Source organism: Trachemys scripta, chromosome 3 (genome assembly GCF_013100865.1).
Source record: "Trachemys scripta elegans isolate TJP31775 chromosome 3, CAS_Tse_1.0, whole genome shotgun sequence".
Taxonomy (NCBI): domain Eukaryota; kingdom Metazoa; phylum Chordata; order Testudines; family Emydidae; genus Trachemys; species Trachemys scripta.
In genome coordinates, this window is record NC_048300.1 from 84,744,814 (window position 1) to 84,769,148 (window position 24,335).

The window sequence follows — 24,335 nt, forward strand, 5'->3', positions numbered from 1 at the left end:
GGAGGGATGTGCAGATTCTCCAAGAGGTATTTTGTGTATGTACACAACTAGTATTGAACACTTGTACTTATGATGATTAGAGGACTGGCAGCTCAGGAAACTTAAGTGTGCTTATTTATTCTCAAGCTAGGTATACAGTGCAGACAGTTGCAATATGAGCTTCTTAAAAATCCATAGCAATAACCTTAACCCTGACCTCTAAAGCAAAAAACATTTCATTCTTTATACTGATATCTCTTTTAAACAGAACTAGGCAAACTTTGTCACCTGAACCAATGTACATGAAGGTTAGAAGTGTATGACCCTCCCAAGGGTTGAATTTGCATTCCTTTTGTGAACAACAGTATGAGAGTCACAATAAATGAATGCTCACCAAAAGCCAGTTAATAAACATGCATTTTTCAGCAGAGAAAGCTTCTATTTGAATTGGTGGCAGCTTTTCAAACAAAATGAAGTATGTATATGTTTTACATTATTGGCAGTAAGCCAAACTTTACAATAAACTGACACATAATGCTGCAGTCTTTATTTACAATGGAAGATGTGATGCAGCTAAAAGATGGAAGGCAGGTTATTCTCTTGTCATTAGCCTTCTCTGAGTAAACTGTCTCTGCAGATGCACCATTTTTGTACTGTGAATGCTGAAAGCCTTTGAAAGCCATAACGCCATGGGCAGCACATACATACCTTATCCAGAACCAAATGTTTTGACTGAGGCTATAAGAATACTTGTTTCAAACTGGCCCTTCCCCAGTTATTTCTGCTTTGCAAAAGTCTCTCTAAACTTGCAGGAAGGTGAGTAGCTGGGAAGAAGCAAAGGAAGAAACACTCAGAACTCCAGTTATAGATGAGTTACCTTCATTTCTTCTTTGAGATGATGTCCCCACTCATTTGAGACTTACCAGCTGTAACAGACCCGGGTGGAAGCCAGAGGAGCACTTAGTTCAATAAAAGACTGAACTCTCCAAATGAGCATCTGTTTTAGCACCAGTACTGACAGAATAATGTTGACTAAAACTGAGAGTTGAGCTCCTCATAGCAGCCTTACAGAAACGTGCAGGCTTTTAAACATACTGTAGAAGATGACTTTCTTCTCATAGAATAAACTCTGAGGATATCTGGTTATGGACCTATGTATGGTTCTAGTGGGTCTGAATTCAGAATTTGCTCTAGTTAGAAATGGTTTTCCCTTCAGACTTCCCCACAAAAGCAATGAATAAATCAAAGGAGATCTCTGAAAAGACTTTGCCCTACCCAGACAGGTCAGACTTCACTAAATGTTCAGTTAGTACAATATTGCTTCCTCAGGCAAGTCATGAGATTTTTGGAAACAAGATGAGGTTAACACACTGGTTAAGGTGAAATTGTGACGACTCTTTGGGGAGAGATGTGGAGTAGGAGTGCAGCACTGCCTTGTTCTTGAGGAAGATTGTGAAAGGTGGATTTGAAATGAATACCTGAATCTCACTCATTCACCCTTCACACTGATTTATTAGCCACTAACAATGTAACTTTCCGAGAGAGGTAGTATGGAGAACATTCCCCAACAGACACAAAGGGAAGTAATAAATCTTGGTTGTATTACATTTATATTCTATGACTGGTGAAATTCATAGTGTATAGATCTGGGATCTGCCAAGAAGAACCTCTTACAATATAGTTGTGATAGAAGATTTTCCTAAAAGATATCACATGTATATGCAGGAAAGCATGAGACCTAGCATGATTAATTGATTCTTGGGATTGCAGTACTATTATTATCTTCATGTCCATGAATCTCTCTTCTAGGAAAAAAGCTATAGATGCAAAATAAATAAATAAATAAATAAAGTCAGTTCCTGAGTTTGTAAGAAATTGACTTCTCCTGCACCTTGATATGTAATCTTGCTAAATAGTGATATGCTTGTATTCCATAGCGAGCAGTTATGTGTGGGGCTACTACCATAATGTGAAGTAAATCCACTCTACCCAGCTGCTAATCAAAGTTGCTGTAGGAGCTGAGATAGGTGGTCTGTCATGGGAGTACCAGCTCTGGAACTGTCTGCCACTTTGGATCTACCAATAAGAACCTCTCTGAGTCTGAAAAGCTGAGAACTAGATTGTGTCTGTTGGTAATGGCACTAGAAATTAAACTTTAGAAGCAGGGATATCCCATCATTCTGTGGAGAAGACCAAATGACATGTTCATTATGGTCTCTGGGCCAGCTCTACATATCTAGGACATAATCACATAATAACCTCAAGCAACAACAGAGCTACCATTCATAACAATGGGAGTTTTGTACAAAGATAGAGAATAGAATATGTCCCTTATGTAGGATTCCATCCCTTCTCCCCCGCCCCCAGTCTATCAAGAGCTTGGTACTGCCACTTAGGTCAGGAACTGGGCTCTAGATTTGGACCAAAGAGAGCAGAATTAGACATGCAATGTGGCAACACAGAGAAAATGTTTTTCTCTGGATACTTATGCAAGCCTTTTTGTGATTAGTTCATTTGCTACTTAATATAAAATCATTTCTTATTTTGTCATTTTTGTGATGGCATGATACTTTGTACAATGTGTTTTCAAAACTGTGCTCCTAAAATTTTTCCATAGGGACTACAATGTAGTGTTATTAAGACACTTAATGTTTCCAAAACTCTAATGCAATGGTGTATAATCTGATAAATAAATATATAAATAAATAAAACTGGTTTACATAAAACCATAAAATCAGAAATTACTAACATTTTTTTCTGAGAGATTGTTATTGTTAATACACTTTCCAATGTTTTAAGAGGAAAAATGTTTTCATATAAGCAAGCATAATTTTCCTATTTATTTTGTTAACTATTGTATTATTCTTTTTGTTCATTATTTTAAGATAATAGTATTGTTCTTTCAAAAATGATATCTCATTATCTCCCTTCCCATTTAAAACACTATTGCTTTTTACAAAAATACTAAAATATATTTACAGGAGAGGGAATAAAGAAGGAAGTTTGCTTTACTGTATCTATGCTGTTATTCTGTTGTTGGCAAGTATATTAAAAAATGTCTAGTACTACTATTTGAGACAATTTTTACATTTGTAGAACTGGAATAATCCACAAGCATATTGTCCCCTATAGTCATATTTGTTTTCCACATCCAATGAATGTAATGTACACCAAAGAAAAATTCCACTGCTTTTCTTTTGAAGAGGGCATATGAGACACACAGCGGGGCAAATTCTCTCTTCCTTTAGATCTATAGTCCTTTAATGAAGTCTAGGGAGTTGCATGGTTGCAATGGCAAGGAAAACCTGACCCAGTGACTTAGAAGTGAAATATTCCTGGCACTCTTGTACTTAATATATTTATTGTATATATTTTTGTCTAAAGGCTGACCTAAAACAAACTCCGGATCGGAACAGCCCCAAACTTGGGAAAAATCAAATCTGGATGTGAACTTTGTTTCTCAGTTTAACTTCTCTCTTTACCTGCTGCAGATGTTCTGGGAAGGCAGGAAGTGAAGTAGTACTAGCTGTGTAGTGGTTATCAGAGCCATCCTCCAGAAGCAGGGCAGAATGACTTAGGGCATGTCTACACTTACCTCTGGAGCAATCGATCCAGCAGGGGTCGATTTATCGTATCCAGTGAAGACGCAATAAAGTGACCACTGAGCACTCTCCCGTCGACTCCAGTACTCTACCAGAGCAAGAAGCTTAGGCGGAGTCGATGGGGGAGCGTCAGCAGTCGACCTACCACAGTGAAGACACCACAGTAAGTTGATCTAAGTACGTCGACTTCAGCTACGTTATTCACATAGCTGAAGTTGCGTAACTTAGATCGATCCCCCCACCCCCCAGTGTAGACCAGGCCTTAGTATGGATGCTGGGGAGAGCTTGGTGGGCTATATACTGCCAGTCCTTAAAAGGTAGGGTTACCAGATAGCAACTGTGAAAAAACGGGACAGGAGGTGAGGGGTAATAGGAGCCGATATAAGAAAAAGTCCCAAAAAATGGGACTGTCCCTATAAAAATGGGACATCTGGTCACCCTATTAAAAGGGACCAGTGTGAACTCCCAACTAGCATATGACGCGTAGTCTGGGCATCTAAACCATGTCTCCTTGGGAGTATGGGGACAGGCCAATTAGCATAGAAGGGAAGTCACCCACCTCATGTTTTCTTGAGTTCTAGCCATGTATTCTGACATACTACTGTGCTAGGGTCGAGGGACATGGGGTCAGAGACTCTTTATGCAACCCTCAGCACATCCACACAGAATATGACCCCTTTATGTTCTCTATAAATACTACTACAAGTTTATTAAATTTGTCTTTACAATTTTAACCTCTGATTCATTGTTCTCAGCTTCTATGCCTTCCACCTCTGATCCTCAGAGAACCTTGAATCTGTTGACTGAAGCTGAAGATTAATTTATACATATGTGCACAGGTGGGGTAGATAAGAGAGAGAAAGAGAGAGATATTGCTGGATGCTCCAGGTCAACTTGACTAGTCTAGAGATTTCTTACAAACAGCCAGGAAAACAGTTAACTGGCATTGTAGTGTACTGTCTGGTTGAATATTTGTCAATTTACATTTTCTTATGTTATAAGGAAGAATTAAAGTAAAACACTGTGAAGAAAATCTACTTTGGTGACTAAAAACATGCCTCCTGAACATACATATGCTTGCATTGTATTTAGTTTTACATTAGAACCAATCAAACAACCATTTCCATGAACAGTTGTTTTTTGTAAATATGTGGTATCTCGGTCTAGTTTAAAAGATGACTTGGAAGAGGAAAATGGCAAGCATCCAAGTGGGAGAGCTTTTAAAAGAAAGATCCTCTTACACTTTTCCTGAAATGCTTATTCTTCACTGCTTCACTTTGGGTACAGTCAACCTCCTGGGAAGAGATGGAAAAGTGACACCTCACAAAATGCCCTCTCTGTCTCTCTCCACAGATGGGTGTTTCATCTTATAGTTTGTTTTATGATAGCCTTGCATTTAAAGGCCTGTGTCCCAACTCTGTGGATGCAGTGCTGAATTGGTGCCCCTGGAAACAGTGGCTCTGGAGTGATTAATAGAAAGCACAACTTCAGAAAATATTGTTGAGGATTTGTGGAATAGTGGGCCACAGTAGCTAATGTAGGATGGAGGCCTTTGAAGAAAATCTTTGAAAGTCATTTTAAAGAGGGAGGGATACACTGTACTAGCTTCTCTCAAGGCCCGTTAACATGATGAGCAACTGCAAATAATTCTCCATATATCACCAAAAGGCTGGGTCACTGAATGCTGATTTATGGAGGCTGCTTCCTGAACAATAATAATTATATATAAAACGTGCTAGCTTCTTTACTGACCAATAAAATAGACAGTCTTTTTACCAAAGCATTTACAGTATAAATGCAGACATGACAGAGGAAGTGGCAAGCAACAAACAATGAGGGAAAATAGGAAGATGGGAAGCCAAAAGATGTAGTCATATGGTCACGGGGTTACTGAGCTTTGTTACAGGCATTTCTTGAAGGTTCTGATTTACACATACACAGCGGTACAATGATAGCCTTGCCATATATATTTGGAACAGAGTTTCCATTATAATTCTAATTAAAAAATGTCAGTCAAGGAGCTCTACTAACCTTGGCAACTGTTTTTCTGGGCTGAGGGCGATCAGTAAACATTGTGTCGATTTAACTTTGTCTTGTAAAATGTGGTTTAGTTTTTATTTTATATGTGCCTATAGCTTTTGATAGGCACGTTGTGTAAATTAAAAGAGGTATTCTGCAGGCACTGAAAACACGATTTTTTACAAGATTTGCAATTTATCCTTTGCACCCCTGGCTCAATGCAGAAGGACTGTGAAGCATTTATGGGCCACGATCACAGTCTGGCTGGCTCCCTTGTGTAGGGTGACCAGATGTCCCGATTTTATAGGAACAGTCCTGCTTTGTCTTATACAGGTGCCTATTTCCCTCCCTCCAACCCCTCTCCCCCCGTTCCGACTGTTCACACTTGTTATCTGGTCACGCTACCCTTGTGGGTAGTCTCAGCTATGAGGCCAAGGAATGGGGTGAGTCCTTCCAGACCAGGACTGATGTACAGTGGCAAGCCATATAGGGAAGTCTGCACTGCAGCTGCCTGTTTTGTGGCTAAACCTAAAGCTTTGTTTTCTAGTGTTGTAAATCCAGCACTTTTTTTGAGCAATTTATTAGTTTTAAAAGTGACACCCTCCTATACTTGCAATTCCTTCTTCAGACCCACATTTAACGTGATGCCTAAAATAACTAATTTGGAATTATCTAAAAATCTTTATCTATAGGGAAGGCTGTATTAAAAACTTCGATTATGAGGACATGGCAAATTGCTATCTGATGTGTTTGGTGTTTCCTTCCCCCTTACCTTCCATCGCTAGCCCCTTTTTTTAGAATGTAAGCTCCCTCAGGGAGAGGCTGTGCCTTCTTTTGCATTTGTACGGCAACTAGCACATTGTGAGTGCTACCGGAAACAATAACAAACCGCAAAAATGAAACAAAACCAGAAAAGACCTCATCTTATGTTGGCAAAATTAAAACATTTCCATCCATTTTTTTAGAATAAAAAGTCAAAGTTAATAATGAACTGGAAGAGAAGCCCTTTTGTTAAGTTGTCAATTTAAGCCAAAATTTTCAAACGTGGGTGCCTAAAGTTAAGCCCTAACTAAATTTGTAGACAGCTAAAGAAGTGGGCTGATATAAACATTTCCTGAGCCTCTCCCCCCACCCCCCAACTCATGAAATGAAAGCTGCAGATGCTCAGCACCTCTGCAAATGAGGCTGCGTACTTAGGTATCTAAATATATCTACCTTTAGATCCCCAAATCTGAAATGTTTTGCCTTAAATTATCAGAGTGGTCGTTCTACTTCTCTTTTTATTTAATCACAGCTGGTTTTATTTCTATACAAAGTCAGCAGCATAAAAGTGACAAAACTCCTGCAGAACTTCTTATAGTTCTTCTAAATTGTTTGTACTGGAGTAACATGTAAAGGCCCCAAACAGGGATCAGTGCCCCACTGTGCTAGGCATTGTACAGAGATAACAAAAAGATGATCCCTGCTCCAAAGAGCTTCCAGTGTGAGTAAAGACATAATCACAAGAAGATTCTTTAAAATATATAAAGAAAAAATAGAGAGTGTGACCATGAGGGAAAATGAACAACAAATATAACCCAGCTTTTCCCCTTGTCTATAACATCCTCACTTTGTAATAGGCTAAAAAAAACCTCTCAATGACAAGGCGGAGAGAGGGAGCGAATGATGAGAGAACATTTAACTATGTTTAGAAGCCCCAGAAAGCAAAGCTCAGCAAAATTCTGCAAATTCAGCTTTACAAAAATGAATCCAAGTTGCTCAATAATATAAAGCTCACACTACACACAAAAAAAAACAGATCTACTTTCTGATTTTGCAACCTCTTACACACATATGTAAGAGGTTGCAAAATCAGGGCTGGAGTGTGTTTATCTTATTTCTAATAATATCCTAATTAAATAGATCTGTACATACAAGATTTGGTAGGGGAAGTTGAAGTGGGTGGCAAACTAGGCAGCAGTGACCATGAGATGGTTGAGTTCAGGATCCTCACAAAAGGAAGAAAGGAAAGTAGCAAAATACGGACCCTGGACTTCAGAAAAGCAGACTGACTCCTATAGGGAACTGATGGGCAGGATCCCCTGGGAGGCTAATATGAGGGGGAAAGGAGTCCAGGAGAACTGGCTGTATTTTAAAGAAGCCCTATTGAGGGCGCAGGAACAAACCATCCCAATGTGCAGAAAGAATAGCAAATATGGCAGGCGACCAGCTTGGCTTAACAGTGAAATCTTCGGTGAGCTTAAACTCAAAAAGGAAGCTTACAAGAAGTGGAAATTTGGACAGATGACTAGGGAGGAGTATAAAAATATTGCTAGAGCATGCAGGGGTGTAATCAGGAAGGCCAAGGCACAATTGGAGTTGCAGCTAGCAAGGGCTGTGAAGGGTAACAAGAAGGGTTTCTACAGGTATGTTAGCAACAAGAAGGTCAGGGAAAGTGTGGGACCCTTACTGAATGGGGAAGGCAACCTAGTGACACATGATGTGGAAAAAGCTGAAGTACTCAATGCTTTTTTTGCCTCGATCTTCACAGACAAGGTCATCTCCCAGACTGCTGCACTGGGCAACACAGTATGGGGAGGAGGTGAGCAGCCCTCAGTGGAGAAAGAACAGGTTAATGACTATTTAGAAAAGCTGGACATGCACAAGTCCATGGGTCCAGATCTAATGCATCCAAGAGTGCTGAGGAAGTTGGTTGATGTGATTGCAGAGCCATTGGCCATTATCTTTGAAAATTCATGGTGATCGGGGGAGGTCCCAGACAATTGGAAAAAGGCAAATATAGTGCTCATATTTAAAAAAGGGAAGAAAGAGAACCCAGGGAACTACAGACTGGTCAGCCTCACTTCAGTCCCCAGCAAAATCATGGAGCAGGTCCTCAAGGAATCCATTTTGAAGCACTTGGAGAAGAGGAAGGTGATCAGGAACAGTCAACATGGATTCACCAAGGGCAAGTTGTGCCTGATCAACCTGCCTTCTATGATGAGATATGTGGATATGGGGAAAGCGGTGGATGTGATATATCTTGACTTTAGCAAAGCTTTCGATACTGTCTCCCACAGTATTCTTGCCAGCAAGTTAAAGAAGTATGGATTGGATGAATGGACTATAAGGTGGATGGAAAGCTGGCTAGATTGTCAGACTCAGCGGGTAGTGATCAACGGCTCGATGTCTAGTTGGCAGCCGGTATCAAGTGGAGTGCCCCAGGAGTCAGTCCTGGGGCCGGTTTTGTTCAATATCTTCATTAATGATCTGGAGGATGGGATGAATTGCACTCTCAGCAAGTTCGCAGATGACACTAAGCTGGGGGGAGAGGTAGATATGCTGGAGGGTAGGGATAGGGTCCAGAGTGACCTAGACAAATTGGAGGATTGGGCCAAAAGAAATCTGATGAGGTTCAACAAGGACAAGTGCAGAGTCCTGCACTTAGGAAGGAGGAATCCCAGGCACCGCTACAGGCTGGGGACCGACTTGCTAAAGGCAGTTCTGCAGAAAAGGACCTGGGGATTATAGCAGACGAGAAGCTGGATATGAGTCAGCAGTGTTCCCTTGTTGCCAAGAAGGCCAATGGCATATTGGGCTGTAATAGTAGGAGCATTGCCAGCAGATCGAGGGAAGTGATTATTCCCCTCTATTCGGCACTGGTGAGGCCACACCTGGAGTATTGTGTCCAGTTTTGGTCCCCCCACTACAGAAGGGATGTGGACAAATTGGAGAGAGTCCAGGAGAGGGTAATGAAAACAATTAGGGGGCTGGAGCACATGACTTACGAGGAGAGGCTGAGGGAACTGGGGTTATTTAGTCTGCAGAAGAGATGAGTGAGGGGGGATTTGGTAGCAGCCTTCAACTACCTGAAGGGGGGTTCCAAAGAGGATGGAGCTAGGCTGTTCTTAGTGATGGCAGATGACAGAACAAGGAGCAGTGGTCTCAAGTTGCAGTGAGGGAGGTCTAGGTTGGATATTAGGTAGGTTGACCAGACAGCAAATGTGAAAAATCAGGACGGGGGGAGGATGGGGGTAATAGGAGCCTATATAAGAAAAAGACCCCAAAATTGGGACTGTCCCTATAAAATTGGGACATCTGGTCACCCTAATATTAGGAAAGACTATTTCACTAGGAGGGTGGTGAAGCACTGGAATGGGTTACCTAGGGAGGTGATGGAATCTCCACTCTTAGAGGTTTTTAAGGCCCGGCTTGACAAAGCCCTGGCTGGGATGATTTAGTTGGTGTTGGTCCTGCTTTGAGCAGGGGGTTGGACTAGATGACCTCCTGAGGTCTCTTCCAACCCTAATCTTCTATGATTCTAAGATATCAGGAAACATAGTGCCAAATGCCGCTCTCAGTCATAGTGATGAAGCTCCACAGAAGTCAATGGATTTGCACGTGTGTAAATGAGAGTGGAATTTAACCCCCACCTCCCCAATACTGTTAATCAGCTTCTCATTAGAATCAAGAGGAATGACTACACCCTCATTCTTTCTTACTTTTACAGTATGTTGGATAAAAGAAAGTCACAAATGTCTAGTATTATTATAATCAGAAAAGGCACATTTTTGACCATTGGATACGACACAGAGTTTAGAAAGAAGTAACACTGAACGATAAGTCACTATCTCTGGGAAATCAGCTTTTAACTTACCCTTATTTTATATGTAGGATGTGGAAATCAGCTTTTAAGCTGCTTTTATTTTATGTGTAGATTGTGACTATAACCCTCCAGTAGGAAAGCAAGGCCTACACTAGACATTTTCTAATTTTTAAGATTGCAAACTAGATATCTAATACCTGGGTTTAAGTGGCATAATATGAGGAAGAGTTAGATTATAATAGTTACAACAACAGAATGTTGCTAACACTTAGACTACACATGTATTTGTGCTGAAATATCACTAAACTTATGTAAACAGATCTAGAATGAAAGTCAAGGAATGTCTCCACTGAACTAAAAACTTGGTTTATTTCCATAAGCCAAATAACATTTTCAGGAAACAAACTCTAAAAATTATTGATGTAGAACAGTTTTATTGTATCAACTGCAGAGCTCCACTGAAGAAAAGAGAGAAGAAACCCTTAGGCCACATTTTGTGTGACCTAATTCTTTCAAGGTTGCATTCTGGCAAATTTTTAGGAATTGACAATATAAATGAACTACAGCTCCCACTGTAATGTTTTCACGGAATCTCTGCATAACTTGCAAACAGCGCACACTGCACCAAGACTACAGTACATCGTTTTTTTGTATAGTTTAATTACTTTTAGATGTAAATGAGCAGAAAAACAATTATCACTCATCCAGCAGGAGAAACAGCTACGCTTCTGTAAATTTCTGGTATTCTAATGCTGAGATTGTCAATTCTAAGTTTCAAAGAAGCTGTAATATAAACTGCAAGGCAGTTAATGGTTAGTCTATTAGATTGTGGTGGAACTGCAGTCAAGACAAACGAAGGAAAAAAGGGAAAAAAAAGAATACGGTTAAATCCTGATTGGAGCTGCTGGTGCAGAGCTGGACTCAGCTATGAGCTCAGGCCTGTGTCCACTGAAGCTAACACATTGAGATCAATGGGAGAAGGACCAAGATCTGTGATTTTGCTAAGCATTTGCTCTTAGTGGATGGAATGTTAGTAGGAACATAGATTAACTTTATCCTAGTGATATAAAATGGTTTTTATATTAGTTCAAGGCAGAACATGCTAATTTCTTCTATATGAGACTAAATGACCAAACCAACAAATGTAGTTTAAGAAAAAGAAACACCAGAAATTATATAGTAAAAGAATTCACATTTCTTTCATGGAGAAAGTTTCAACTTCCCACCTTTTGCATGGTTACACTGAGCAACACCTGGTAACACTACAATTAGACTCACAGGGTCTGACTGACGTGGCCCAAAGGGAGCAGAATCTTCCTGCATCTACCCACCATAAGTAAAGCTGGTAGCGCTGGCTCCTACGTCTCTTCCTGCGGTCCCAGTGTAGGGACAGGGATGGGTGGTGTTCTGACTATTCCTGGCTACAGATACTCCCTTAGATGCAGCTGCCAGCTGCTGTAGATTAGAGCAGCCCCTAAACTAGTCTAATGTATGTCTGGGCTGAGAAGGAACCAGGCAGAGAATCAAAAAGCTGCAGCCAACTCTATGATTTCCCTACCCTTTCCTGCACCAAGCAGATCTTTGCTACAGCAAGGAAACTGGCTCTCATTGTTTTTGGTATAAGCCAGCTTTCTTAGGAGTTTATAGTTCTGCTGTTTTAATTCACACTGGCCTGCCTCTGGATGCATGTTCACAGCAGGTGAATCTGTTTAAATTTAACAATGGCTTTAATTGGATAGGCCGCATTTTAGTTAGCATATCAAAAATACTGCACCTTCAGAAACTAAAATATTGAGAGTGCTTATGCCACTGGAATTTTTTATAACTTGATCTTTTATGAAGTGTAAAAGTGTAAAACATAATAATATCAGAATATTTCACCCCAATAATTATTTATAGACAAGTCACAATAGTTTATCATCCACATCTATTGCAAGAGATGTGGGTTCAGCATCACATCTGGAAGAGTTTATAAACCCCTGAATGACGAACTCATATTAGAGGCAATAGATATGGACAACAAAACTAATATGAATTGTCCAAAAATACATATTGTGGTGAAATACTACATAGGCAAATGTTCAATTTTCACCCACAGTCAGTTAAAATGGAAAGAGAAACATACCTAATGTTATATATGGCAGACTAGCATTTTTAAATAATTCAAATGCCAGAATCCTGTATAATACAGCTTTTCTATTTAAAATTGTGCATAAGGTTTACTGGTAGCATCTTAATAGGGGATAAGTGTTTGGTCAGCTGGTATTTTAAATGCTGTATATATGTTCACTTAGATGTTACAAATGAGTAGTGGAACACTATGTACATTTCAAATATGTTTCATAATGCAGATTATAAATGTGGTTTGGACATCAATTATGCACTCATTGATTCCTTCCTTCCTATTACTTAATCATTGTGGTGCCTAGGCAGCAATACAACTTTATAAAGGATATTCTGGGTGAATCATAATTCTGTAATTCTATTCATATATTGAAAGACCAAAGGACCCAATGTGACGTCCAGGTAGATTTTTTTTCCTTTTAAATTTCACAGTTAAAAATAGGGGCATAGCAGAAAATCCCTTTGATATATAATATTAATAGTTATATGCATAGGAATATTTCTGATGGTAGAAATTGTGACAGGTTGTGGTCTCAATTGACAATATTATGCAGGTCATACTCAGATATACTTCTCCTTTACCTCTAGCACAAAGAGCACCATCTTCCAACTATCCTAATGACTGGCTGAGATCAGCACTTTGATGAAGGACAACTGCTTGAATCTGAATCTGGGCATGATAGAGCTAAAATCAGTGGGAAGATGAAACCATGCTGAAGAGCTAGCATCCTTCATCCCATCACCTGAAATGGAGAGTGTCTACCCTCAGATAATCAAAACAGTCTACAACCAGAGGATTCCTTTGGATTCCTCAGTGTTGCAGGCATAGGCGCTGATTCCGTGGGTGCTCTGGGACTGGAGCACCCATGGGGAAAAATTGGTGGGTGCTCTGCACCCACTGGCAGCTCCCCGCCCCAGCTCACCTCTGACTCCTCCCCTGAGTACGCTGCTTCTCCCCCTAGCTCACAGCTCTTGCCACTGCCAAACAGCTGTTTCGTGGCGGCAAGTGCTGGGAGGGAGGGAGAGGAGAGGGAACACAGTGTGCTCGGGGAAGAGGCGGGGCTGGGGCGGGGATTTGGGGAAGGGGTTCAATAGGGGGCGGAGTTGGGGCAGGGACTTTGTAGAAGGGGTTGGAATGGGGGCGGGATGGGGCAGGGCAGGGGTGGAGTCGGGGCGGGGCGGGGGGGCACCTACACTTGCAGGATGCTCTAATATCTAATTATGCAAAAGGCTTTCTTCCACCTGAGACTGGCTAGAAGGCTGCGCCATATCCTGCTGGACTATGACTTCACTATGGTGATCCATGGGGGTGATCCACATCTTGGAAACTTCCAGTCTGGATTACTGCAACTCACTTTCCCTAGCTATGAGCACAACAATTTTTTAAAACCTTTGATTATCCCAGAACAGAGTAGTCCACATCCTCAGCAATTATCAGCCTCACCCTATTGTTTCCCACCCCACTAGATGGGATCCCCACTGAATTCCAGGCCAAAGGCACATCAGCCCTAAGCCCTTCATGGAATTGTCCTTAGGAATTTTAAAGAACATCTTCCTCTCTGTGATGACAATCTCCCTCAGCTGCTACATTTCTCATTAACTATGAACTCAACTATTAACTCAAGGGTGAAGCTCAGGAAAGCAGGAGACAGGTCTCTTTTAGAAACAGGACAAAAGTTTTAGAACTCACTACCAGAAGACATTACAATGACCACAAACCAAGTAACAAAGCAGAAAACTCTCTTCTTGAACTGAGAGTTTCCCACAGACACAACTAAAATCAGTAAAGAAGAGGAAAGAAGGATATATAAAAGGAAAAAAATAAGTGATGGCATGAGACCACTGGCCTATTGTGATTTTGATAATTTATTCTTTAGAAAGCACTCAAATAATATCTATCTATATACTAGAAATAGTTTTGCTGGGATATATTGACTTAATAGACAACTACATAGTTTCTCTTTTTTTCAGATTTACATTTAAATAATTGACATTAAGTAATAAATAATTTTGCGGTTGTTACTATAATCACAATTGATTGCAATGGCTTCCAAAAAAGGGAAATGCTGCAAGTTAGGAAAATGTGCTGTTTAAAATGCATGTCTATAGTCCTTTGTATTTGTAATAAGATATGGGTTACAACTGTGTAATTAACTGACAGTCAATTATAAAGCTTGAAATTAAGTGAAGGCTGTTTATTTAACTGTTGCATTTTAGTATGTTTTTGTCGGGCAAATCAACAATAACATGGAGGGTGTGGAATCATAACCTCAGAAGTAGGGTCTAATCAGTGTGCTGCTCTGTGCCTGGGTTTTGTTCTCTTGAGTTATGTGCATTTTCCACTTTTGCGCCTAACAAAATCTCTGAAAAAATATGAGAACAAACTTTCAGAATGTCCTTCACAAAATGAAAGGCCAGATCCACAGCTGGTGTAAAGCAGCTTCATTGGAGCTACACCAATTTATATCACCTGAAGACCTTGCCCAGAATTTTCAAAGCATTCTACCTCTAATTATTAATTACCAAAATAAAAGCAATGTCCTTATCAAACCTAATTACATTCATTATTTTCTGAAGTCATAATGTGCATTCTATGTTCCTAATGGCATTTGGAAAAACTTAAAAACTGTGCAGCAACTTGAGGTCTTAGAGTATGGAGATCAAGGACTGAGCTACAGAGGTGGATCCAAAGTCCAGCATTCACATAGGGCTTGTTGGCTTAGCAGCAGAGTAATGTTTTTTGGGAACACTTTACAATAGCTAATGTGTACTATTCAGTTTGGCTTCACAGAGCGAAGGGTATTAGTGTGCAGGAGAAAAAGTGAACTTTTTGGATAGGTAGACACTGACTGGAACCATGGATGCAGAAAAAAAGCCCAAAGTTTGATGCTATGTGCCTCCCTGCAGCAATATGTATAGTAAATACAATTTATTCTCATTGGTCTGATTCTACATACCTCACTCACATTAAGATGCATTTAGAAATGGAAGGAGTCACATTTTAAACCAATGGGACTCTTCATGTGAGTGATAAGAAGGGTCATGGTAAGCATGTGCTCCTTAGAGGTGGCTTATGACAATGTAAGGCAGTGGATGAGCTCTTCCCTGCCATCTGTCGATGAACTGGGGGAGAAGACCTCAGGAGCAGACTGTATTTGCATAGACACATCTACTTTGCCTCGGTGATCAGCTGGCAGCACTACCTGGCCAAGGTGATCAACTTTGCCTGGTTTATGTTAAAATTCACTTAAGTCTTGGATGAAGGAGTAATAAAATGTTATCTTTATTGCATGACTAAAGGGAAGCAAAATTGTTGCTGTACTGTCCCAAATTAATGCTGTGTTCCCTCTCCTCTTAATAAAAGTTTTCTTTTGTTATACACAGACTCAGTGTTTGCAAGTAGGGAAGGAAGCATTGCCTTTTAGAGGCACCAGGTCTGCTGGTGTGTTTTTCCCAGGTTTTGGGGCAGGTGCTTGAGTTTTGTATTGTTAAGGGACCTGTAAAAAAAGACTAAGGAAGAGGTCCCTCCTAACTTTAAGATGTTGGTGTCAAATTCTGTTCATGTATACGTGCATGGGATTCCTGTTATAGTCAGTGGGAGGTGCAAACATCAGCACAAATAAAATTGAGGCATACTGATCTATGACAAGGCAGTTAATACTTTTGAATGACATTTCTGTAATCTATTTAATGCCATATACCTACTAAATTGACTTAAATGGAATTTGCACATTTGGATCCAAGTGCAAAATTTGGCCATTTGAATGTAAATCCTCACTTATACTCCAGCTCTACATTTTAATGGTTTCTTATCCCTATCTTTCTTAATTGTACCAGCACACTAGTTAGTTGCACTATATTTTATGGGGAAAAACCATAGTCAGACTATATTATTTTGTCTTAAGGATAAATTAAAGATTTTATTAGCAAGCAAGAAAGAAAAAAAACATCCAAAATTCTTCTCTTCACAAAGATGTTATCAGCTGCAGACATGCCTTTCAAATGCCACAGCAGAATTTGATGTAATTTTTGTTAGTATGGTACCCATCATTGCTTTATGCTGAACAATTAAACTGGTTAAATACATTGGTTCCCTGCGTATAAGGAAATGAAAAGTACACTCTCAGCAAGTTTGTTAGATTTAATTGAATTTAGAATGCACGCTAGAAATGAGGTCTCATTCCTTTTTCTAAATTAGTAGATCATAAGGTTAGTTTAAGCAGAGCTCAACTTTCATACAGTATTTGGATTATGTAGCATCACTTTTGAATGTCTTATTTTACTTTGTTTTTATAATTATAGAGTTTCTTGCCAGCATTTAAAAATGCTTTTATTTTGATTGATGCTGTTTTCTGAATGGCTCTCTTGATAGATTACGTGTTTTTGAAGCCTACATTGTATGTGATCTAAAACAGGGATCTGAAAGAATAAATATATGTCTTTTGTGTCTCCTCAATCCCTCACCCAATGTAATGGGCCCTAACTAAAACCCCAGTTTCAAAATGCCCTGAAGTCCAGCATGATTGGATCCAGATCTGACAACATACATAGGCTGGCATACCCTCATATTTATAATAGATCCTACACAATTATCCCTCTTCCTGATCATTTGGCGTCAGATTTTGGTCAATATGCATTATTAACTGTTACAGCCCTCATTAATATGACTGCCAGGGTTTCTTCCTGCACTCAGTGGCTCTAGTTAGTTGACACTGGAATAAAGACAAGCAAAACCTCAGAAAAATGTCAAACAAGAGGCCAAGTGGAAAGCACAGCATCCCCTCTAAAATCAGTCAGTCCAGGAAAAGAATAATAGTTAAGCATTTCTCTCTTTCAGACAAAGCCCTAGAGGTTAATAAAACACACAAATTGAGTCACTAAGAAGAATGCTCAACTAACCCTGAAGATTTTCAAAAGACACAAGATGAAGATCATCCACATTTATTCTGCAACCATTCAGCACCCATATGATGAAATCAGTGGTTTGTATGAAAAGTTAAATCATCTTCTGGATGAAGGCTGGACGTGGTTCAATAAGATTATAGGAGACTTCTAGACTGAAATTGATATAAAGACAAAGTTGAAAGAAAGAAAGAAAGAAAGAAAGAAAGAAAGAAAGAAAGAAAGAAAGAAAGAAAAGTGNAAAGAAAGAAAGAAAGAAAGAAAGAAAGAAAGAAAGAAAGAAAGAAAAGTGCACATTAAGTTGATGCACTAACTAGCCATTCACATTCTAAATGAAATACATTTGCTGGTAACATTCCTGTTCCCATTTATTCACTTTACAAAATCATCACACAATTTGCCACAATCCATCATGATTGGAAGCTTGTGCTCAGGTGGAGCCTGGAACTGCAAAGCTACTGTATAAAAGAAAGGTTGCATGGCACCTGCCTATATTCTGTCTCTTTCAAGCCACATTGCATAGTCTTTTATTTGACCAACCACTGAATTCATTCATAAAGCAAGAAAAATGTAAATAATAATGAAAAGACAAATGAAAGAACACTCTGAAAACTGGAATGGGACAAAGCACTTCAAACAGAAAATTTCTTTTGGAGTTTGTTGAAGGTAGAGGAATGATTAACATATTTTTAAGAAGAAATAACTACAAAAACAAAGAAATTCACTGACTGAGACTTTGCAGGACTTATGAGAGAATCAGAGAACCTCTTCTTTGCTTCCTGCACAGCCTTTCCATAAGGATCCAAGCAGTCTTTATGACACAATAAAGAAGCTTCAGCTTGAGATTTCTGCCACCTGCTCTCTAAGTTTCCTCCTGTTTTATTTGTTGCAGGACACCTGTAAACCCAGGCGATATTGGAACGGAGCCAGAGAAGGAGGCCTGTAGAAAGCACCCAACTGATGGCTGAAGATAAAAAGATGATTATAGAATCCTACCAAAAGCTCAATGGAGTGATCTGTCAAATAAACCATATCTTCACTCAGGACCTTCTGGAAGTACTCTCATTCCATTAACCCTCGTGGACAGTCCATCAAAACAGAACCTGGTCCCTAACAGGGAGTTGTATTGCATGAGGTAATGATCGGTCCATGATTCAGGCAAAATTTCTTACTGTCTGACCTCCAATCTCAGCCGAAAAACTAGATCAAATGTGTGACCTACCAGGTGAGCAGAGCCAGTAATTCCCTGGGATAGTCCCATAGTCATTATGGTAGCCATAAAGTTCAGACTACAGCCATTATATTTATGAATCAAATTACTGTCCACAAGTCAAATGGGAAGTAATCAAAATGTCATTAGACAGCAAGGCCTTGATTCAGGAAAGCACTTAAGCATGTGTTTAAGTTTATCCCTGTTCAGGAAACTACTTAAGTATGCACTTAACGTCCCATTGAAGTTAACAGGACTTAAGCATGTGGTTACATTCTTTTTCTGAATTAAGGTGCTTTTCTGAATCAGAGCCTAAATGTCCATGATTCAGATTACAGAATTAGTTAAATTAAATTAGAAAAACTAATGTTAAACACTGAAACATTTTAACATCCCTGTTCATTCAGGGTCACATCCTGTTACTGATTTTTGCATGTTAGTTTTCTGTTACATTTCAGATGTATATGATATGAATTTCAGTGAATTGAAACAAAGATGATACAACTAATTTGTGCTTATCTCATGCTGGTGCTAGCAATTCCTCTAACAGGCAAAAACGTGTGGTAGCTTAGTTAACATATCACACACATCAGATGTGTCACATTCTTTGTATGCCACAAAATATTGCATTCCCTGCTCCTTTTATTTGTAATCTAGCTTCTTAGTCACAGTAAACCTGACTTGATGGATGGCTCAGCTGTGAAGGTACATGATCTTTGGTTTGTATATCTATCTTTTGGAAAGCACTGTTTGGGATAATCGATTATGTAACAATCTTTGGATGAACTGTGTGACCCTGGTCTTCCAACAAAAACATAAATGTACTTTAGATGGGGTTAGTCTCAATTTGTTTGCATTCACATAAGTTGATAGGATCATGGTCTGTGTTTGTCAGCTGGAACAACGCATCTTAAAAGTAAGAACACACATATAAACTATAACCCCAGATACCAGACACATCCCTGGCTTGAACAGGGAGAGTGCAGATCTGAACAATCCTCCCAGAGCCAGATCTAAACAGAAGACAGAGGAGGATTTAAAGTGGGATCAAGTGTGCTTCTTATGCTCGAGAGATTCACAGGCAATTGGCAAACAGACTTGTGCATCTCTCTAACAGAGCTTTAACCTAACTTACATCTGAAATTGAAAGGCAAATAAAATATTGTAAAGGATTTTAGATCCAGTACCAAATTATGAAACAAACATTTTTAAAGCACCTTGTGGCATTAGAAAACGTACTACTGATGGGAAGCTATTCCATTAAATAAACCTGATTTTTCCACAAGTTATGGGCGATCTAGACTAGGGGTTTGTCTATGTTTGCAGTGTCACTGTAGCACTTAGTGAAGACACTACCTATGCCGACAGGAAAGCTTCTCCATTCAGTATAGGCATCTCACCTCCCTGAGAGGTGATAGCTATGTTAACAGGAGAAGCCCTTCTGTCAACACAGCGCTGTCTACACTGAGAGTAAGGTCGGTGTAACTGCGTTACTCAGGGGTGTGGATTTGCCACAACCCCGAGCGATGTAGTTATACCAACATAAGTAGTGGAGATGAGGGCTCAAGCTTGATCCTACAAACATATACCCACATGGCTGGTTCCAATGAGTTAAGATGGAATACCTCACAGGAGTAAGCGTGTGCAAGATTAGCCTCCTTTATTATGCATGAGTCAATACTCCCAACTTCTAAACCTGAAGAACATATAGTGAAATCACAGAATATTACTAAAATTCAAGCCAACGGGAATTAAATTTTTTGTAATGAATTAATGCAATTTTGTAATGAAAATAAACAAAGGTTATAAATACAGAAATTGATATGCAGATGGTGATGCATACGTAAATTAATTTCTATAAACACTTGTAAACTTCTAATATACTTCTGAAAAGAAAAAAAGAGAAAATAGACTAGTCTATCATTTAAAGTTAGAGCCAAACTTTGCCCTCAAATATGTCCACACAACTCTCATTAAAGCAAACAAGAATTGTGCACCTATGTCTGAAGGAAGAAATGACCCCTTTCAAAATCTGTTTTTTTGGGTGCACAACCACAGGCCCCTTAAGGGGCCCAATTTTCAGAGGATGGCTGTTTAGTACTTCCTGAAAATCAGCCCCTTTAAGATGTCTCCTGTTGGGCTCCCTAAAACTGAAGCATTCAAAATCCTGGTCACTTTTGAAATTCTTGCCCTAGATATCCTATTAAAGGTAAGGCTTTATTTGCTTAAAGATTTAAAAACCCCACAACATTTTCAGGAGATTATCATACAAATGATTTACCAATGTCTTGTACTGATTCAAAGAAACAGGTTGTTTTCTATATGTACAAAGCTATTCAGAATGTAAAAAATGTAACACCAGGGAAAAATAAACAATGTGATGGTGGTTAATACAAAAGCCACATAGATAAATATTATGGGCCACAAGCTATAGCTTGCATTTCCCCGGTCAGAATGAAAAGATGTAATTGCTTGGATGATACCTATCCTATTGCAATTTCAGTATTAATTTTCCTTTGCTTCTTTTTAAACTGCATTTCCTTCTCATATATGCTAAAATCCTATATCTATATCTATATATTAAAAATCTTAGCATACAAGTTATTACTGAACCTTTTGTAGAAAACATATTTTAGAAAGTTTTATTCCTGTTAGAATTAATCACAGGGGGTTTAATTCCCATGGGAGTCAGTGTGACTACTCAGCTAGTTAAGTACTAGCCTGGGTTTAAGTGTTTTGTTGGCTCATGCTCATCACTTTGCAGGATTGTGCCCCATCGATTAAAAAGTAATTTAAAACAGAGTTAACTAGTTCTCAAACTAGGGACTGACTATGAGACTGAATTCCTTACAGATCACATGTATTAGAGAATGAAATTAATTTTGGATTAAAAATGGCTCAAGCCAAATCCCTGGATCTGAACACCCCATTTTGAGGAAAAGAGCATTTCAAAATTCAGATCTGGATCTGAATTTCACAGCTGGACCTCTCTATAACGAATCAATCCAAAACATAGGACTGGAACAACGCTGAACTTTGGGGTGTTTGAAATTTGGATCTAGATCTAAAATTTGTGCCTTGAATCGATCTCTGATTTTAGTAGGAGTTTGTTTCTATACTACTTAGGATCTGACCAGGCTTTACCACATTTAATTTTTTTAAGACCCAAATATAGTCAAAGTACGATCAGGAAACGTAATTCAGTAACATCATAATGGTGATAACCCATCGTGTAGTAGGAAAGAAACAGGAATTAAGTTTCTGATCTAAGTACTTGTGTTTTAGGGTGATCGGAAAAAAGGTTAGAAAAGTTGAGTCTACAGGTGGGAAAAGAAAAACTCTTTGTTAGCATTTAGATTATTTAGATCAGACTGAGCCCTTGTATAAATGGGTGCAATTCCAATTATTTCAATGCCTGCTTCTAGTAGGTCTCAATTGCGCCTTTGTCTTCAAATGAAAACTTTCTCTAAGCTTTTTCCTTGTTACAAACAAATGTAGGCTTTCCTAAAATATATCCAAGTGCTAATACCTGCAAAATTGTCTAAACTTTTATTAAACTTCTGATTCATTGGAAACAGATCTGTAGCAATCCTTGAATATCCCTCTAAAACTGCCAGAGCTGCAAAAATTTTAGAATTTCTAGAAATGCATTTCTCCAGGTTTATTTTTTTAGTATTCATAAACTCATTGAAAGCTGATCTGTACTTTGTTAAAGTCAGATTTTGCCATATGTTAACTTTTCTATTACCATAATCTCCTTTTCCAGGTACTTTTCCGTTGGATGGACTTCCATTCTTTTGGAATTGTGGCATTTTTCATAAACTATGAAATCTTTTCAGACAGAAGTGTTTTTATCTTGTTTCCCCCATACGGCGGCACTCTTGCTGCTTTCATCACTTGGTTTCCTGGGTGTTTTCACTAGTTTTTTAAGTCATCTTTAATTATCTTTCACTAATGACTTTTCTATCAGCACTTTTAGATTATTTTATGACTAATAAAATATTATTTCCAAAACAGTCTCCTGGAAATTTTATGGCAACTCAATGCTTTCTACATTAAAATTTAAAAATCTTTACTCAGACATTAGTTCATAAATCCAATAATCACTGTTTTGTGACAACCAACTTAGAAATGTCTAGCCACTTAGCCCAAAGGAATTCTTTTTTAAGAGTTCTGATTTCTTTGGGACTCTAGTCCATTTTTTTTCAAAGATCTTTCATTCACTACAAAAGTGCTCTCTTATTTCTTCCTACTATTTTCTTCCCTTGAGACTTTCATTGTGATCATCTCTGTTTACAATGGTGTCAATGTTGACAAATGACACACCAGTAGTGGCAAATACTGTCACGGTTTGTAGCTATGCCATAAAGAGCAGGAATTTAGCATGTGAGATAACAGCTTGGGGATTACAATATAGGAAAAACAACCTTTTAAAACTTTGAATAGAAACCACAATGCACTCTAATTTACTGTAGAATAATTGAGTTTGTCTCTATTCTTCATTCTTATCAAACACTATTATTAATTATTTTGGAAACTTTCATGCAATTAAAGCATATCTCTTTTCTACCTGAAAACAAACATATACTAATTTTTTTAATAATAGGTTTAATGCTAGTAACTTGTGGCTTGTTTAATTCAGAAGCAACAACATAATAATATCTATATGTAAAAGAGCACATATTATTTTATATCTCTATCTCCAGTTTTAATTAATTGCCTATAGAAAATAACTTGATAATTTACCTGTAAATAGTATATTTGTTTAGGAATTCTAAGATACAGACAGTAGCACAATAACTAGCTTACTTCCTCAAAATCATGGTCAGAAAGAAAGCAAAACGACATTTTTACATGTTAATGAAAAATACACTTGACAGAACACAGTAATATGGTAGAGCAGAATCTGTTAAATGCAAAGCCCTTAAGCACTGAGAATGTCAATTAATTAATAGCTATTGCGCTGGTACAATCTTCATTACTGGGCAATCAATAAGCTTAATTTTTTTGCTTTTTAATACTTGAATATGAAATGGTTTAAAAGTAAATGCATTTTAAGACATGTTTTGGTAAAGTCAATAAGTGGCTATTCTGCTGTCCTGTTCTCTCTCTCTTTAATTCACCACAATTATGTTATGCTTCATTAGCTTCCATTTTATTATACAAGACAGTGAAATTTATCATGAGCACACATTAAATGGTGTGACTGCAGTTTCCTGCAATGGGCAATGTAATGATTAAAAAATGTGTCTATAACCTTATGGCCAGTTGGAAGGATGCCACTAATGTTTCAGAAATAATAGTCTTGGATGATGTGTTATTAGGGGGTTGTCATTTATATTCCCTGTGGTAGAAATTGCATATGTGGAAGGAAAGAAAGTGTCATATGATTAGCATTTGCAAATATAACTTGCCTCATACCAACCAACTGGCTTCACTTCCCTTTTCAGAAGAACAAAAGAAGATCAATGTTGATTTGGCTACATCACACCTCTTTCATTTGAGAAAGAGGAGGTCTGGATCCTGCACTCCTTATGTTTGCCTGAATAAGACGAGCTTACTCTAACCTGTTCTTTCCTTTGCATTAAACAGAAACTCTGACACAGCTGTAAATAAAATACTGTACTTAGGCTCTATTAATCTGTGCAAGTTTACATTTTACACTCAACATTCACTGCTGGGAAACCATCCAAATTTATATCATGTTTCCAAGTTAGCTAAGTCTGGCTATTAATAATAAATTTGTGTTGGACTGATACCACTAGGATAATAATGATACTCAAAAATATAAGAGCAAAAGTCTCTGTTAAGATTCACATGGCAGAGTTCTACACTAATATCCTTTTCTCCCTCCACAGTCTCCCATTAACATCGTTTGGGATTCTGCACATGAAAAGAGAGCAGAATATTAGAG

At 38.6% G+C, this 24,335-nt stretch overlaps 1 protein-coding gene and 1 long non-coding RNA gene across 5 annotated transcripts in view; one reads left to right on the top strand and one right to left on the bottom strand.

The window, feature by feature from the left end:
* The window catches only part of PACRG (parkin coregulated), a 445,241-nt gene that overhangs the window by 8,504 nt on the left and 412,402 nt on the right, over nt 1–24,335 (bottom strand). The gene's annotated exons all lie outside the window — the stretch shown is intronic.
* Nucleotides 17,889–24,335, top strand: part of LOC117874781 — a 58,527-nt gene continuing 52,080 nt past the window's right edge. Inside the window, exon 1 of the long non-coding RNA XR_004645074.1 lies at nt 17,889–18,346. This is a non-coding gene — a long non-coding RNA (uncharacterized LOC117874781). The remainder of the gene's footprint in view (nt 18,347–24,335) is intronic.